At 44.4% G+C, this 15,999-nt stretch overlaps 1 protein-coding gene and 1 long non-coding RNA gene across 2 annotated transcripts in view; one reads left to right on the top strand and one right to left on the bottom strand.

Moving 5' to 3' along the window:
- The window catches only part of LOC122553785 (dedicator of cytokinesis protein 2-like), a 1,227,980-nt gene that overhangs the window by 631,382 nt on the left and 580,599 nt on the right, over positions 1-15,999 (bottom strand). The gene's annotated exons all lie outside the window — the stretch shown is intronic.
- Positions 9,191-15,999, top strand: part of LOC122553933 — a 124,645-nt gene continuing 117,836 nt past the window's right edge. The window contains exon 1 of the long non-coding RNA XR_006312878.1: positions 9,191-9,648. This is a non-coding gene — a long non-coding RNA (uncharacterized LOC122553933). The remainder of the gene's footprint in view (positions 9,649-15,999) is intronic.

Here is a 15,999-nt window from a genome sequence, read left to right as displayed (position 1 = left end):
GACCCATAGAGCTCCCCCGTCCCGTCACTGACAGGTACAGACCCATGGAGTTCCCCCCGTCTCATCACCGACAGGTACAGACCCACAGTGTTCCCCTGTCCCATCACCGACAGGTACAGACCCATAGAGCTGCCCCGTCCCATCACTGACAGGTACGGATCCATAGAGCTCCCCCCATCCCATCACCGACAAGTACAGACCCATTGAGCTGCCCTGTCCCATCACTGACAGGTACGGATCCATAGAGCTCCCCCCCATCCCATCACCGACAAGTACAGACCCATAGAGATCCCCGTTCCATCACCGACAGGTACACACCCATAGAGATCCCCCGTCCCATCACTGACAGGTACAGACCCATAGAGATCCCCGTCCCATCACTGACAGGTACAAACCCATAGAGCTCCCCCCTGTCCCATCACTGACAGGTACAGACCCATGGAGTTCCCCGTGTCCCATCACCATCAGGTACAGATCCATCGAGTTCTCCTTGACCCCTCACTGTCATGTACCAAATTGCAGTAGACCAGTATTCACATGTAATGTTTGAGCAACTGTAACTAATTCATCACTGAGGGGACTACAGTCCTCTTAACATTGACTCACAAACTGAAGTGGATTGGGAACAGCAGTATTATTCAGGAGCAGGAGACCTCTTACAGCATTGTCAAGATGGCTGACCAAAGTTAGAACCCTACTGAGCTGTAAGGTTCATAGGAGCATTGAAGACAAGAGCAGGAGGAAGCCATTTGGCCCTTCGAGCCTGCTCTGCCATTCATCACGATCATGGTTGATTATGCAACTCAATCGCCTAATCCTGCTTTCTCCCCATAACCTTTAGCCCCATGTACTATGTCTAGCCACCTCTGGAATATATTCAATGTTTTGACATCAACGACTTCCTGTGGTAATTAATTCCACAGGCTCACCCACTCTTTGGGTGAAGAAATGTCTCCTCATCTCCATCCTAAATGGTCTACCCCAAATCCTCAGACTGTGAGTAGGAGACAGTCGTACCGCAGATGCTGGAAGCTAGAGTCAATAAATGTGAAATTGGAGACTGAGGGGGCGACCTTGACACACACATGGGGTATTTAGGGGCAGCACGGTGACTCATAGCATTAGGGATGTGGGTTCGATTCCTGCCTTGGACGAACGTCTGTGTGGAGGTTGAACATTGTCCTTTTTGTATCTGCGTGGATTTTGCCCGGGTGCTCCAGTTCCCTCCCACAATCCAAAGCTGTGCAGGTCGTGGTGCATTAGACAGCATTTCCAGCTGAAACATTGACTTTCGTGCTCCTCAGATGCTGTCTGACCTACTGTGCTCTTCCAGCTTCACACCTATTGTCTCAGACTGTGATCCCTGATTCTGAACACATCCAGTATCGGGGTGGATTCATCATAGTGGGCAGTGATATCTTATTCATTCATGAGAATCTAAGCATCGCTGGCAGTGCCCGCGTTTATTAATGATCCCTAATTGCCCTTGAACTGAGTGGCTTGGTTGGGTATTTCAGCCGTTGTGAGTCAACCACATTGCCATGCGTCTGGAGTCACATGTACTCCAAATCAGGTGATCCAGATAGGTTTGTGATAAATAGATGAGCTTCTCATTCCAGAATTTTTATCAAATTTGATTATACCATCTGTCATGGTAAGATTCGGACATATTATCCCCAGCTCTTTAAGACTGAGACAAGGAGAGATTTGTTCACCCAGAGAGTGGTGAGCTGTGGAATTCACTCCCGCAGAACGTAGTTGAAGCCAAAACACCTACTGTTTCCAAGAAGGTGTTTCTAAACCATTAGCCTGGGCCTGTGGATTACTCGTTCAGTAACCTTATCACCACACCATTGCCAATGCTATAATTAGCATCATTCATTCATTGTATTATTATCTGTTCTGTCTAAAGTGGATGGTGTTGCTGCAGCATTTAACAGCAATCCCTGGATGCCCCTTGAGAAGCTGCTGCTTTGCCACCTTTGTTCAATCACTACAGTCCCTAACAGAGAGTTCCAGGAGTTTGTCCCACAAAATGTGGGACTGTCATCCAAGTTGGAAGGTAACTGGGAAGCTTATGTTCTCTTGTGGTAGAGGTGACAGGATGGGGAGCTATCATCAAAGATGGTAGTGATGGGCAATAAATGCTGGGCCAGCCAGCGGTGCACACATACCATATATTAATTTTAAAAAAAATGCCTGGTAATGGAGTCATTAAAGAATGGGGGAGGAGGAGAGGATAGGGAACCATGAGCCATGAGGAGGTGACAGCCTAGGGGTACTATCACTGGGCTGTTACTACAGAGACCCTGGTAATGATCTGGGGACCCAGGTTCAATTCCTGCCATGGTAGATGTTGAGTTCAATTTCTTTTTCAAATCTGGGATTAAAAGTCTGCTGATGACCATTGCTGATGGCTGAAAAAACCCATCTGGTTCATTAATCTCCTTTAGGGAATTGCCATCCTTACCTGGTCTGGCCAACATGTGACTCTAGACTCACAGCTAATGTGGTTGACTCTTAACTGCCCTCTGGGTAATTAGGGATGGGCAATAAATGCTGGGTCGAGCCAGTGATGTCCTTATCCCGTGAATGAATAAACAGAAAACCTAACATTTCTTCTAAATGGCTCATTCTTTGAAATGATGCGGAATGGGTAAAATGCATTTTTTGCCATTTCCAAAGAATGTGAAAGGAACTGGTCTTCAAACCTAATTGACATAAAATAAATCATATCTTGCATTTACATTATATTAAGAAACCGAGTTGCTGCTCTACAGAGCTTTTTGTTTTAACATGAAGCATTAATCAGTTTTACTTTAGATCACAAAGGCATCAGCTGTCAAGGGTTCTTGTGCAAGTTATTATTGCAGGATTTGTTGACGGATGTTGACAAGATTTTTGACACAACAAAATACAGTCAAAACATCCATTCAATGTAAAGAATGCAGTGATATTTATGTATAACATATGCAGGGATGCTCCTGACATCACCCTGTGCACAGTGTTGGTGTTCCTATTATTGCTGTGGTCTCCACGTGGGGAGTGTTGCACATGGGGAAGGGGGAGGATCGAATCTCAAAGGTCAGACTGGGAGAGGGTGCAGGATGATGTGTGCATGAGCGATGAGCTTACTTTGAAAATATGCAGCAATAAGAAGGAAACAGACAGTGCATGTCTAGCTCTAAGTCAGCAGACAGCCACATAAAGTGCAAGAATCAACTATTTCCTTCAACAGAAAGCTCATTTTTAATCATTCACAGGATGAGGGCATTGCTGGCTAATCCAACAGTTATTGCCCATCCCTAATTTCCCAGAGGGCAGTGATGAGTCAACCACATTGCTGTGGGTCTAGAGTCCATGTAGGCCAGACCAAGTAAGGATGGAGCTCCCTTCCCTGAAGGACATTAGTGAACCAGATGGGTTTTTCCCCTAACACTGGATTCATGGTGAGTATTTAGACTGCTAAATCCAGATACTTTTAAACTCAAATGCCACCATCTACTGTGGCAGGATTTGAACCCAGGTTCCCAGAAAATTGCCTGGGTCCCTACATTAACAGTCCTCCAATAATACCACTAGGCCATTCCTATATGCATGCTTGACTGATCTGTGAAGGAGTGGTCTTCCTTTCTAGGCAGACAAAGGCATAATTAGGGCACCAATGAGCTCAATTGCCTGGGCAGCTGGTCTATGATATGGAGTGACACCAATAGTATGGATTCAGTTCCCAAATCAGCTGAGTTCACAATGGTGATCCTCGTTTAGTATCCTTGCCCCCCACACAAGTCATGGAGACCCTCGGGTGAAACTGTCATTCATCTCTAAGGAGAGAGTGGGACAATGGTGACCGACTTTTTAAAAGGTCCAGCAACCCTACTTCAAAGAAGAGAAGGTATAGTCTTGCCAGGAGCTGTGATCATTAGCAACCAACATAAGAACATAAGAACCAGGAGCAGGAGTAGGCCATTTGGCCCATCGAGCCTGCTCTGCCATTCAATAAGATCATGGCTGATTTCTTCGTGGACTCAGCTCCACTTACCCGCGCTCTCACCGTAACCTTTAATTCCTTTATTGTTCCAAAATCCATCTATCTTTGTCTTAAAAGCATTCAACGAGGTAGCCTCAACTGCTTCGCTGGGCAGGGAATTCCACAAATTCACAACCCTTTGGGTGAAGCAGTTCTTCCTCAATTCAATCCTAAATCTGCTCCCCACTTATTTTGAGGCAATGGCCCTTTTTTCTAGTTTCACCCACCAGAGGTAACAACCTCCCTGTTTCTATCTTATCTATTCCCCCTCATTCTTCTAAATTCTACTGAGTATAGTTTCAATCTACTCAAGTTCTCCTCATAAGCCAATCTTGTCAACATTACTGGAGTTAGATAATGTGATTACTAATCATCGAAATTCAAGCAGGAGTAGGCCATTTGGCCCTTTGTGCCTGCTCTACCATTCAGTATGACTATGACTGATTGTCTAACTCAATACCAATGCCTGTTTTCTCTCCACAACCTTAATGCTTTTCAAATCTGAACCACTTTCTCAAATATTCTCGTTTCTATTTGCGAAGTCTTGCTTTGCATGGGTTATCTGCTGCATTCTTGATATAGCAGCAGTGATAATGGATTGACTTGCCCAAAATAAACGTTTTCACACAGTGAGTAGTTAGGGTTTGGAATGCCTAGAGATATGGTGGAGGCACGTTCAGTTGAGACACCGAAGAGGGATAGGAGTGGTAAGCAGGGCTATGAGGGATAGGCAGAAGATTGGCATTAGATAATAGAACCAATGCAGGTAGAATGTGTCAAATGGGCTCCTTCTGCACTATAAAAATTCTGTGATTCTGTTAACCTGGGTAGCTAGAGAAAGGGTAAATCTATTCAAGGACAAAGAAGGGAATTTATGCATGGAGCCCAGAGAAGGTGGGTGACATCCTTAATGAGTACTTCACATCATTATTCACCAAGAAGAAGGACATGGATGATGAAAGGATTAGGGAGGGGTATGTTAATGTTGTAGAACATGTGGAAATTAAGAAGGAGAAGGTGTTGGGTGTATTTAAAAATATTAATGTCGTTAAGACCCCTTGGCCTTATGGGAATTATCCCAGCTACTGAAGGAGACAAGGGAGGAGACTGCTAGGGCTTTAACAGATATCTTTGTATCCTCTTTAGCCATAGGCGAGGTCCCAGAAGACTGGAGTATGGCCAATGTAGTTCTTTTGATGAAGAAGGGCAACAGAGATAATTTAGGAAAGTATAGGTCAGTGAGCTTTCCATCAGTGGAAGATAAATTATTGGAGAAGATTCTCAGAGTTGGGTTTACTTGCATTCTGAGAAGCATGGGCTTATTAGGGACGGTCAGCACGGTTTTATGCAGGATGGGTTTGTCTCACAAATTTGATTGAATTTTTTGACGAAGTGATAAAGCTTATTGTTGAGGTTCAGGCAGTGGATGTTGTATGCATGAGCTTTACTAGAGCATTTGACAAGAGCATTGGCATTAGATAATAGAACCAATGCAAGTAGAATGTGTCAAATGGGCTCCTTCTGCACTATAAAAATTCTGTGATTCTGTTAACCTGGGTAGCTAGAGAAAGGGTAAATCTATTCAAGGACAAAGAAGGGAATTTATGCATGGAGCCCAGAGAAGGTGGGTGACATCCTTAATGAGTACTTCACATCATTATTCACCAAGAAGAAGGACATGGATGATGAAAGGATTAGGGAGGGGTATGTTAGGCTTGCCATGGTAGGCTTGTCCAGAAGATTAGGTCACTTAGGATCTTAAAATTGACTATCAATGCCAATGCCATTGGCATCATCCACCGTAAAGGCTCTAATTATCCACACATTATCACTATACATTATTATAAACCACCTATTATATACACTTCATACATCCCAGAGACTGATCTGATTTTGTTTTTAACTTCCATTGTTTTTTTCAACTTGCTGCTTATTCTGTGTGCATTCTGTGTGTAGCGTTATTATTTCTTTTCACATTTAGTAACTAATACATTCTCTCTAAAGGATATATCCTTTCAGGAAAGTCTGACTAAATTGGCTCCATTCCCAACACAAATTAATTTGGGGCTGAGAGGATGGTAGCCACAAGGAAATGGATCTTTTTAAAAATTAAACATATCTTACCAACCGTGAGAATTAATGAACAAAGAGAAGGCAATTCATTCCTCCACATTCAGGATTTTAATGATTTGGGGTGTCCCATCAGAAACTGTAATAAACTGGGCAACACAGCTCAGGGTCTGGTTATAGCAACTGGGACTGGCTTTCAACTCTCGGTTTCTTGAATTAAATTTACATTTGTTTTGAATTTGAAAACTCACTCGCCAGAGGAGTAGCTTTGGACATTTTGATTACCATCCCTGTGACTTTATCACTACACCATCACCTTCCCCACTGCTGGAATGATGTGGCATAAGATTCTGAATATTTTCCCTCTCGGCAATCTTAGAAACTTCGCCTTTCCAACATCCCCCTCTCTGGACATGGGCTTATACACACACACACATACAGATGTGGCTGTTTCATTCTTCATCCGTGAGGATGCTACATGTTGTCCTTACTCACAATTCACTGACACTGAGTTCCAGCATATGGTCAGGACATCCCACATCACCCCGTCCCCTAGTTAGCGCAGGATCACTGAACACAAGTTGAACACCAAGAATCACATTTACGTGAGTATATTTTGGGTTGGGGGTGGGGTGGGTTTGGATTTAGGTTTGGAGTGGGGTGGGGTAGCCTATTGGTATCATTGCTGCACTGTTAATTCAGAGACTCAGGTAATGTTCTGGGATCCTGTTTTCAAATCCCACCACAGCAGATGTTGGAATTTAAATTCAATAACGCTCTGGAATTAAGAGTCTAATAATGAACATGGCCAATTATTGGAAAACCCCATCTGGTTCACTTTAGGGAAGGAAACTACCATCCTTGCTTGGTCTGGCCTACACGTGACTGCAGACTCAGAGCAATGTGGTTAACTCTTCACTGCCCTCTAGGCAATAAATGTGGGTCTAGCCAACGATGCCTATGTCCTGTGAATGAATAAAGTAGTACCTTTCACAACCGTGGTACATTGCACCATGAAGTGCTTTTGACCTGTGTAATGAAGGAAAGGCATCAGCAAAAGTCACCAAAGTTAACTCTTCCCACAGATGCTACCAGAGCTGCTGAGTTTCTCCAGTGATTTCTAGTTTATTTTAGTTTAAGGCAGCAGCCGGGTATGTGCACAGTAAGATCCTACAGCCTGTAATGAGATACTGGCCTGAGGTTATAGAATCAGAGAGTCATAGAGATGTACAGCATAGAAACAGATCCTTCGGTGCAACCCGTCCATGCGACCAGATATCCCAACCCAATCTATTCCCACCTGCTAGCACCCGGCCTATATCCCTCCAAACCCTTCCTATTCATATACCCATCCAAATGCCTCTTAAATGTTGCAATTGTACCAGCCTCCACCACTTCCTCTGGCAGCCCATTCCAAACACGCACCACTCTCTGCATGAAAACTTTGCCCCTTAGGTGTCTTTTATATCTTTCCCCTCTCCCCTAAACCTATACCCTCTCGTTCTGGACTCCCCCACTCCAGGGAAAAGACTTTGTCTATTTACCTTATCCATGCCCCTCATGATTTGATAACACCCTATAAGGTCACCCCTCAGCCTCCAACGCTCCAGGGAAAACAGCCCGAGCCTATTCAACCTCTCCCTATAGCTCAAATCCTCCAACACTGGCAACATCCTTGTAAATCTTTTGTGAACCCTTTCAAGTTTCACAACATCCTTCCGATAGGAAGGAGACCAGAATTGCAAGCAAGATTCCGAACCAATGTCCTGTACATCCACAACATGACCTCCCAACTCCTGTACACAATACTTTGACCAATAAAGGAAAGCATACCAAACACTGTCTTCACTATCCTATCTACCTGCGACTCCACTTTCAAGGAGCTATGAACCTGCACTCCAACGTTGTTGGCTAACGAGAAACATTGGCCATGAGAGTTGGGGGGGGACAGAATGTTCCTACTCAGCTTTATGTTAACTAGTGAGGGGCGGACAGGTATTCAGGGTGGGGTCTGAGATCTCATCTGAAATTTTGCATCTCTGATCGCGAGTTGCAGTACAGGCAGGATTGGCTTGAATTCAGGTTTATGCAGTCAAGGGTTTCAACACTCAAGCCTTTTTATTCAGAGCCTGATCAGAGAATGCCACTAACTTGGCCACAGCAGACACTAGCAATAGAGCTGTCCTCTGACAGATTCAGCCCAGCTTTAAGGGGATCGATCTCCGGGCTCTTGACATTTAATTTTGCCACCAACATGCTGCCTATGGTAAGGGTGTGGGGGCGGTGGGGTTTGCAGAGGGATGAGAGAGGGGGACCTTGAGCTAATTGTGGATCTTCAGGGCATCTGGGCCGAGTATTAAACCACTGCAGATCCCTGCCTGGGGATTGACACATCGGCACAAGGCATTAACTACAGCAATTCTGTCTTGTATTGATTTTCAGTGGGTGGGTGAAGGAACATTAATACAGACACACACACACACACGGCAGCAGAGCACTCCCATCAGCATGGGTGAGAGGATTCATAATTACCTCACGAGTGACGTGCTTTCATCAGCAGCTGGGAATCTTGTTAAATACATTCATTCTCCTCCCCTTCAGAACTCCACTCTGCCATCTGCAGAATAGGAGAGCAGCAGAGACTGCAAGCTTGCCAGCTAGTGATAGCTCACACTGACAGACAGATACGCACAGATAGAGACAGACAGAACTTACAAACAGATTTATATATATATATATATATATACACAGAACTGCACAAGTAGACATATATACATACAGATACTTCAACACATACATACACACAGAACTTACATATAGAAGAATAGGAGAGCAGCAGAGACTGCAAGCTTGCCAGCTAGTGATAGCTCACACTGACAGACAGATACGCACAGATAGAGACAGACAGAACTTACAAACAGATTTTTATATATATATACCACAGAACTGCACAAGTAGACATATATACATACAGATACTTCCAACACATACATACACACAGAACTTACATATAGATACATATACACACACTTAAAGAACAGTCCATAGAGAGAAAAAGAGAGACACACACAGTGACACACATATGTATACACTCACAGCACACTCATACACTGTCACACTCAGACACACACACACCACACTGGACTCACACACACAAGTAGCTCTGTATCTCTCAGGAGTAAGACTCGCACATGCTCCTCCATACGGCGTTGCTACCACGAGGAGGCTCGACTGATCATCATCGTGGAATATACCTTCCTGTACCAAGACTTGGTGGGAACAGGAGAGAGGCGAGGAGAGGTGGTAGTGGGGAGGAGGGGGGGAGCAGGAAGGAGGAGGGCTCATTGGCTTCAAGATGCTGTGCGAGAGAGACACGGTGATCAATGTTGAAGACGGATCGTCCAGAGTGCCTCAGCTGGTGTTTCTGTCTTTCATCGGGAGGGAACTTCTGATCAGAAATGTTGTTTTACTGAGGTAAAGAGAGAGAGAGAGAGAGACGCGCACCCAATTAAGGAGAAACTAAGGATGCTATTGCTGCCACTCTGCAGGTAGGTGGGGCTTGATCTACTTATATAAAAGAAGCAATTGCTTTCCCAGAGAATGGAAACTTTGAGTCGGCATGTAAAATTTGTGTGTGTGGTAGTTTATTTTATTTCTGATCTGCAGTGGAGTTGAAGCAGTTTGTAGCTACCACTGTAACATTGAGATTCGATGAGGGAGCGTCTTGTGTTCTGAATCCAAGGGATTGGGATTGTTGGAATCTCTTCGGTTGGATTTAGCCTGAGCTTTGAAGATTGACTCCTGCCCTGGTAAGGGCTACCCATTTCACAGTGTATGTATGAAGGGAAAGTGCTTGTGTCTTTGCCTGAATTCTTTTTGCTCTGCTCCACTCTTGGCAGAATAAGCTGCCCTCTCTAACTTACCCTGCCGACAGCAGGAGCTCAATATTAAAATGATCACTTCCCGCAAACTTTTCTTTTATCTCCTCCTGCCACCCCGCCCCCATCCCTGAAAATGTGGTGGAAATTGATCCCATGGTGATAACTTTTCAAAGGAAAGGGAAGGACACGACTTGCATGTTCACAGGGAAAGAACAGCGCGCTGCTCTGGAGCGAATTTATCCCTTCGCTAAATGGAAGCGCTAGCACAGACACAAACGGCTCAAATGGCCTCCTTGCGTTCTCTTTGATTTAGGAGTTAGTCGGAAGCCTCAGTCGGAAGTTCGATGCCTATCTCAAAGAAAGGTCCTATAATAAAGGATGAACTTGCATTTATGTAGCACCTTTCCTGATCTCAGGACACCCCCCACTACATTTGATGAAGTAGCCGATAAAATGTGGTCTCTTTTTGAATGCTGGAAGTGCACAGTTAGTTCAGGTACGGCAAGATCCGTGGTGGAAAATGTGACCCACCACCACCACCAATGTCAGTGGTATCTCCGCCTGTTGGCAGAGAATGTAAGTAGGGAGTGTCCATAGGGAATGTTGCGGGGAGAGAATTGCCCTATCAATGGAGAATGTTGGAGCAAGTGTCTCCTCATGTCAGTGGGACTGGCCTCTGGCTGTCAGTGGCATGTGTCAAGTGGGTATTGTCAGTAGACAATATGGCTGATGGGACCGTCTTCTTTATCCATGGGGAGTTTTGGTGGGGATTGTTAGAGGTGAGGCATGCTGCTCCCTGGAGTGTCATGGGGAGTGCGGGTGGGGAATACTGACGTGAAAAGACGCTGTATTGATAGGGAGCCTGGATGGGGAGAGTTGCCCTGTGGTAGGGCTGTGTTGGTCCCTGTAAATAGGAAGTGTCATGGATGAGTCCTGCTCCCTGTCAGTAGACAATGTTGGCAGAGAGTGCCAACTGGGAGAGTGTCAGTGGGCAGTGCTGTTGTATGTTGGTGAAGCATGTTGCGCCCAGTTGGTGAGGGATTCTCTGTGAGCACCTCTCCTGCTTTGTGCATGAGTCAAAAATGTCAACAGGGCTAGCCCAGATTATCAGTTTGCACTGCCTTTGGTTGACACTGTGGAATCCACTGACCTATTGTACTCTATGCTACTCTATCCCCACCCCCACCCTCCTCTAGCTTATCTCTCCACGCTTCAGTCTCTCTGCCTTTATTCCTGATGAAGGGCTTTTGCCCGAAACGTCGATTTTGCCTGTCCTCGGATGCTGCCTGAATTGCTGTGCTCTTCCAGCACCACTGATCCAGACTGTGGAATCAATACCCTACTCCAACATCTTCTTCACCTCATCCCAGTGGCCAGACCCAACATCAAATAATCCTGAGCAATGTTATATCAAAATTACAAGCTTATTGAGTGAGGGGTAAACAAATACAGTTTAGTTCCACACACAGACAGAGAAACACATACACACACACAGACACAGATACACAGACATGCACATGCGCGCACACACACACAATATGATATGCATTGCTTATTCAATAAAGGAATGCATTAAAAGGCTCTCTGTACCTGATATCTTTCATTTGCATTACAGTCATTGCATTTCACAAGTAATTCATACTATGACCTCTTTAAATTGTCTAATATGATAAGGAATATTAAAAAGTCCAGGTCATCCAACATTTTCCTTTCCATCGTACTTGTTAATATTCTGCTCAAAATTACATGAAGCATCACATGTGCGCATGTCCTCCTGAAGCCAGTGTTTATCTTTAGGAGCTGGTATTTATGGGATTCACCATGTGCTAGTTCTCCAGTTAGCACTGGTGCAAAAGGTTTAGCAGAAACCCCTGTCAAGAAACTGGGCCACCTCTGGTTGAATCTAACTCCATGAACTTCCAATGCATCACTACCATCAGACTACTCAGCTCCCACACCATCTCTCTCCTACACATTGATGGGAGTCAGCCTCTTTGGGTCAGAGTTGCGAGCTTAAACGTGTCTGGGTTTCCGTGATTCAGAGGCAGCAAGAGTGTAGATGCTTTAATGATCAGAGTCTGGCAAAATTAAACTCAAGTTTTGGACTGCTGTCATGAAGTGCATTATTCCAATGTTACCCCAAATAGCAAGGAAAGAATGTGAGCTGGAGTAACAAGCTGGAGGTTTGAGTGGAATCTGAGCATTGACCTGGACCTGTTGGGTTGACTAGCCTGTTCCTGTGCTGTACAGTCTGTGTAGTTCCTTGGATATTGAAGAACTGGCACAATGCAATGGGATCCTCACACTACGGGCAACCTGGGAAATCCCCCTGGAACTACCAGCCTCTTTTCCATTAATACAATGATGGCTCACTTTATACTGTGCACTGAAGCTGTTGCACAGCTTTGTTGACCTAACAAGAAAGCTTGAATAATGTTTAGGTCTGTACCCGAGACTGCATAAACTGGCCTGTGATGCATATTCCCAAGCAAGGTTCTCAGGCTACTACTAGGCTCAGGCTTAAGCACCACTGCAATTGAGATACCTCGATTAAAGGATTTAAGTTGATAGGAAAACAAACTATTTCCTTACCCCAGCGGAAAGAGTTCAGAGCAAAGACTGTACTTCTTCATGCAAAGGGTAATAACAGATTTTTTAAAACCTGTTGAGGCCCTCTTTGAGGTTGAGGTGACTGGAACCAGGGGTTGACATCATCTGAAATTGTCAAAACTGGTGTTGACAGCATTTTGTTTGGTTAGGCGAGGGTTACAGAATCGGAGTGGGCAGAAGGAGTTAAGATGAGTGCAGAAATCATTGAATTGGACAGGGATCAAGAACTAGAATGGGCAACTTCAGTCTTTAGTAACATGAATGAACAGTGATTGTGGAGAGTGGGGGAGGGAGTGGTAAGACCACATCGTTTTCTAACAATACGGGGCATCCCTTGCACTCACCATACATCTCCATGACTCTCTGCTATCGGAAGATCCATTTAGCATGTTTTCTTTTCACGTCCTGTGTTAGAAAACATTTTCACGGATTGGGAGTTCAGCAGGGACATAAATCTCTGACAGATTGAAATCACAGAAAATGATGCTTGTTGCGACGGGTGAGTTCCTGGTTTGTGTGGTTCCCCCTTGTGGAATGAGCTCTGCTCTTGGTTGACTAGGGTGATGTATTGTTAAAAGCACCTTCTTTTCTTTCTGACTCTGTGACCATTATTCCCCCAGCGGTGAGGTTGTGTGCGGGAGGTGCTGAGCCTTAAAGAAACACTGTCTCTTGTTATTACAATTTGCAGCGACACTACAGTTGATTTTTTTTCAGCAGCATCAGACTGGTATCACTTACAAACACTCTGGTAAAAGGCCAGTTATGGCTTAGTTGGTGACAGTTAAGCCACATTTGAGCTGGGCCTTTGTGGGTACAATTGCCACCCTCTTTCAGATCAAACACTGAGCTCACACTCAGTGCAATACTGACAGAATGCTACCCTGCTGGAGGTGCTGTTTCAAATGGGGCTGGCTCTGGGCATAAACTGACTGAGACAGTATTGAGGGTGAGAGAGAGAGGCAGACACAGAGAGAAAATTACATTTGTAACATTGAATAGACCAGGGTAGGTTGAGGGGAGATTTGATTGGGATGTGTGTAACATTGTAAGAAGCCCAGATACTGCAGGCCCATTTCTGTTATTCAAGAGGTTAATATGCGGGACTCACAGATCAGGATTAATTGCTACATAATTTGGAAGGAGTTGAAGAGAAGGATTTGGAATGCACTGTTTGAAAATTGGGGCAGGAACAGGAAACTAAAACATGGCAATTCCAGATGCTAAGAGCTGGAAATGTGTGGTTAGGCTGGACAGCTCCTGTAAGCTAGAAGAATAATTGCAATAATATCCCCTGGTCCCTTTCTCTCCTGAATGGTGAATAGCTTTCTACCCAACATGTTTTAAATAAAGCTATGTTAGCGACTGGAGAAAACAACTGTGAATCTTCCGTTGTGCCATTGTAAGCAAATAAAATGGTTATTTTTGCCTTTAAGTTGCAAAGTTTTGTTTGCCTCGTGCTGTGATATACATTGTCTGAAGTAATTTGAGCAGAGTATCAGTTATCTTTATTTGGCTGTTTGTCTCCGCAGCATTTGAATTGATTTGTAAACTAAAGTGATAAACTGTGACAAATCCTGCTGATAGGAGAAACTTATGTTAATGTTTACAGTGCAGTTCCTCATCATTTGAATTGCCTGCTCACACTCGGTGCAACATATTCATAACCACGACATCCAGCACCCCAGCTACAAATCTTTTCACAAACCTTCAGCTCTCTCTCTCTCTCTCTCTCTCTCGGTTTCTTTTTTCACTTATCTCTCCTGACCATTATTTGTTGCTTTTTTTCACTGTCTCATGATCTGTTTGATGTTTTTCTTTCTCTCTTTCTGGTCTTTCTCTTCCTACTATCTTTCTATTTACTCTCTATCAACAAGCTTATCTGCTTTTGCACCTTTCCTCCCTTTCTATTGTCTCTTACTTTTTGCTGTTTCTCTCCTCTTCATTGCCTCTGTCTCTATTTGCTGGCTTCCTTGCCTCTAACTGTTGAGTTTCTCTTCAAGCTGTTTTCCCCCGTCCATCTATCTGCTGGCTTCCTTTCTGCTATCTATCCATTTCTGACACTGCCCAACTTGCCTGTTCTCTTTCCTAGCCCTCAATCTGTCGCTATTTCTGTCTATTTCTCTGCTTCTCATTCTCTGTCAAACGTACAATACTTATTGTTGCATCTGTTTCTCTGCAGCCCTTGTCTTCTGTTCTCTGTCCCTCTGTTACTCTTAATTATCTCTCTTCTTCTCCATTGCTGTCTGACATCTCTCTTTTGACAATGTTATTTCTGTGCCTGCTGCTTCCCTCTGGACACCTACTGTCTTTCTCACTTTATTGTTCACATCTGTATCTTTGCGGTACCTTTCCAAATAGTGTCTCCTAATGCCTGTCTGACTTATCCTTTGTGTCAAAATTATGTCTGGCTATTCTCCTTTGCTCTCACCCATAACCTACCATTGGAAAATGGGATTAGAGCAGATAGGTGCTTGATATGTGGCATGGCCACTTCCTGTGTTGTTGATGAAGTAGACCATTTGGCTCAATATAAGACTATAAGACCATAAGATAAAGGAACAGATTTAGATGATTCAGCCCATCAAGTCTGTTCCGCCATTCGATCATGGCTGACAGGTTTCTCAACCCCATTCTCCTGCCTTCTCCCCGTAACACTTGATCTTCTTAATAATTAAGAACTTATCTATCTCTGTCTTGAATGCACTCAATGACCCAGCCTTCACAGCAATGAGTTCCATCGACACACCACCCTCTGGCTGAAAACAATTCCTCCTATCTCAGTTTAAAAGGGTAATCCTTTTACCCTGAGGCTGTGCTCCTAGGTCCAAGTCTTTCCTACTGGTGGAAACATCTTCTCCGTGTCCATTCTATCCAGGCCTCTGTAAGTTTCAATCAAATCCCCCCTCATCCTTCTAAATTCCATTGAGAACAGATACAGAGTCCTCAATCCCTCCTCATATGAGAAGCCCTTCATCTCTGAGATTATTGTTGTGAATCTCATCTGGAACCCATCCAATGCCAGCATTGATACAAGGCCCAAAACTGCACACTATTCCAAATGAGATCTGACCAGAGCCTTATACCGCTTCAACAGTACATCTCTGCTCTTGTGTTCTAGCCCTCTCAAAATGAATGTCAATATTGCATTTGCCTTCCTAACCTACAAGTTAATGACAGTCGGTGACAGTCAAGCCACATCTGAGCTGGGCCTTTGTGGGTGCAACTGCCACCCTCCTTCAGCTTAAACACTGAGCTCACACTCAGTGCAATACTGACAGAATGCTATACTGCTGGAGGTGTGTGTGTGTGTGAAAAATTACATTTGTAACATTGAATAGATTGGGGTGGGTTGATGGGAGATTTGATTGGGATATGTAACATTGTCAGGAGCCCAGATACTGCAGGCCC

The sequence above is a fragment of the Chiloscyllium plagiosum genome, chromosome 1, assembly GCF_004010195.1.
Source record: "Chiloscyllium plagiosum isolate BGI_BamShark_2017 chromosome 1, ASM401019v2, whole genome shotgun sequence".
NCBI lineage: Eukaryota > Metazoa > Chordata > Chondrichthyes > Orectolobiformes > Hemiscylliidae > Chiloscyllium > Chiloscyllium plagiosum.
Note: the sequence above shows the minus strand (reverse complement) of the source record. Positions and strands in the feature narration are given on the sequence as shown.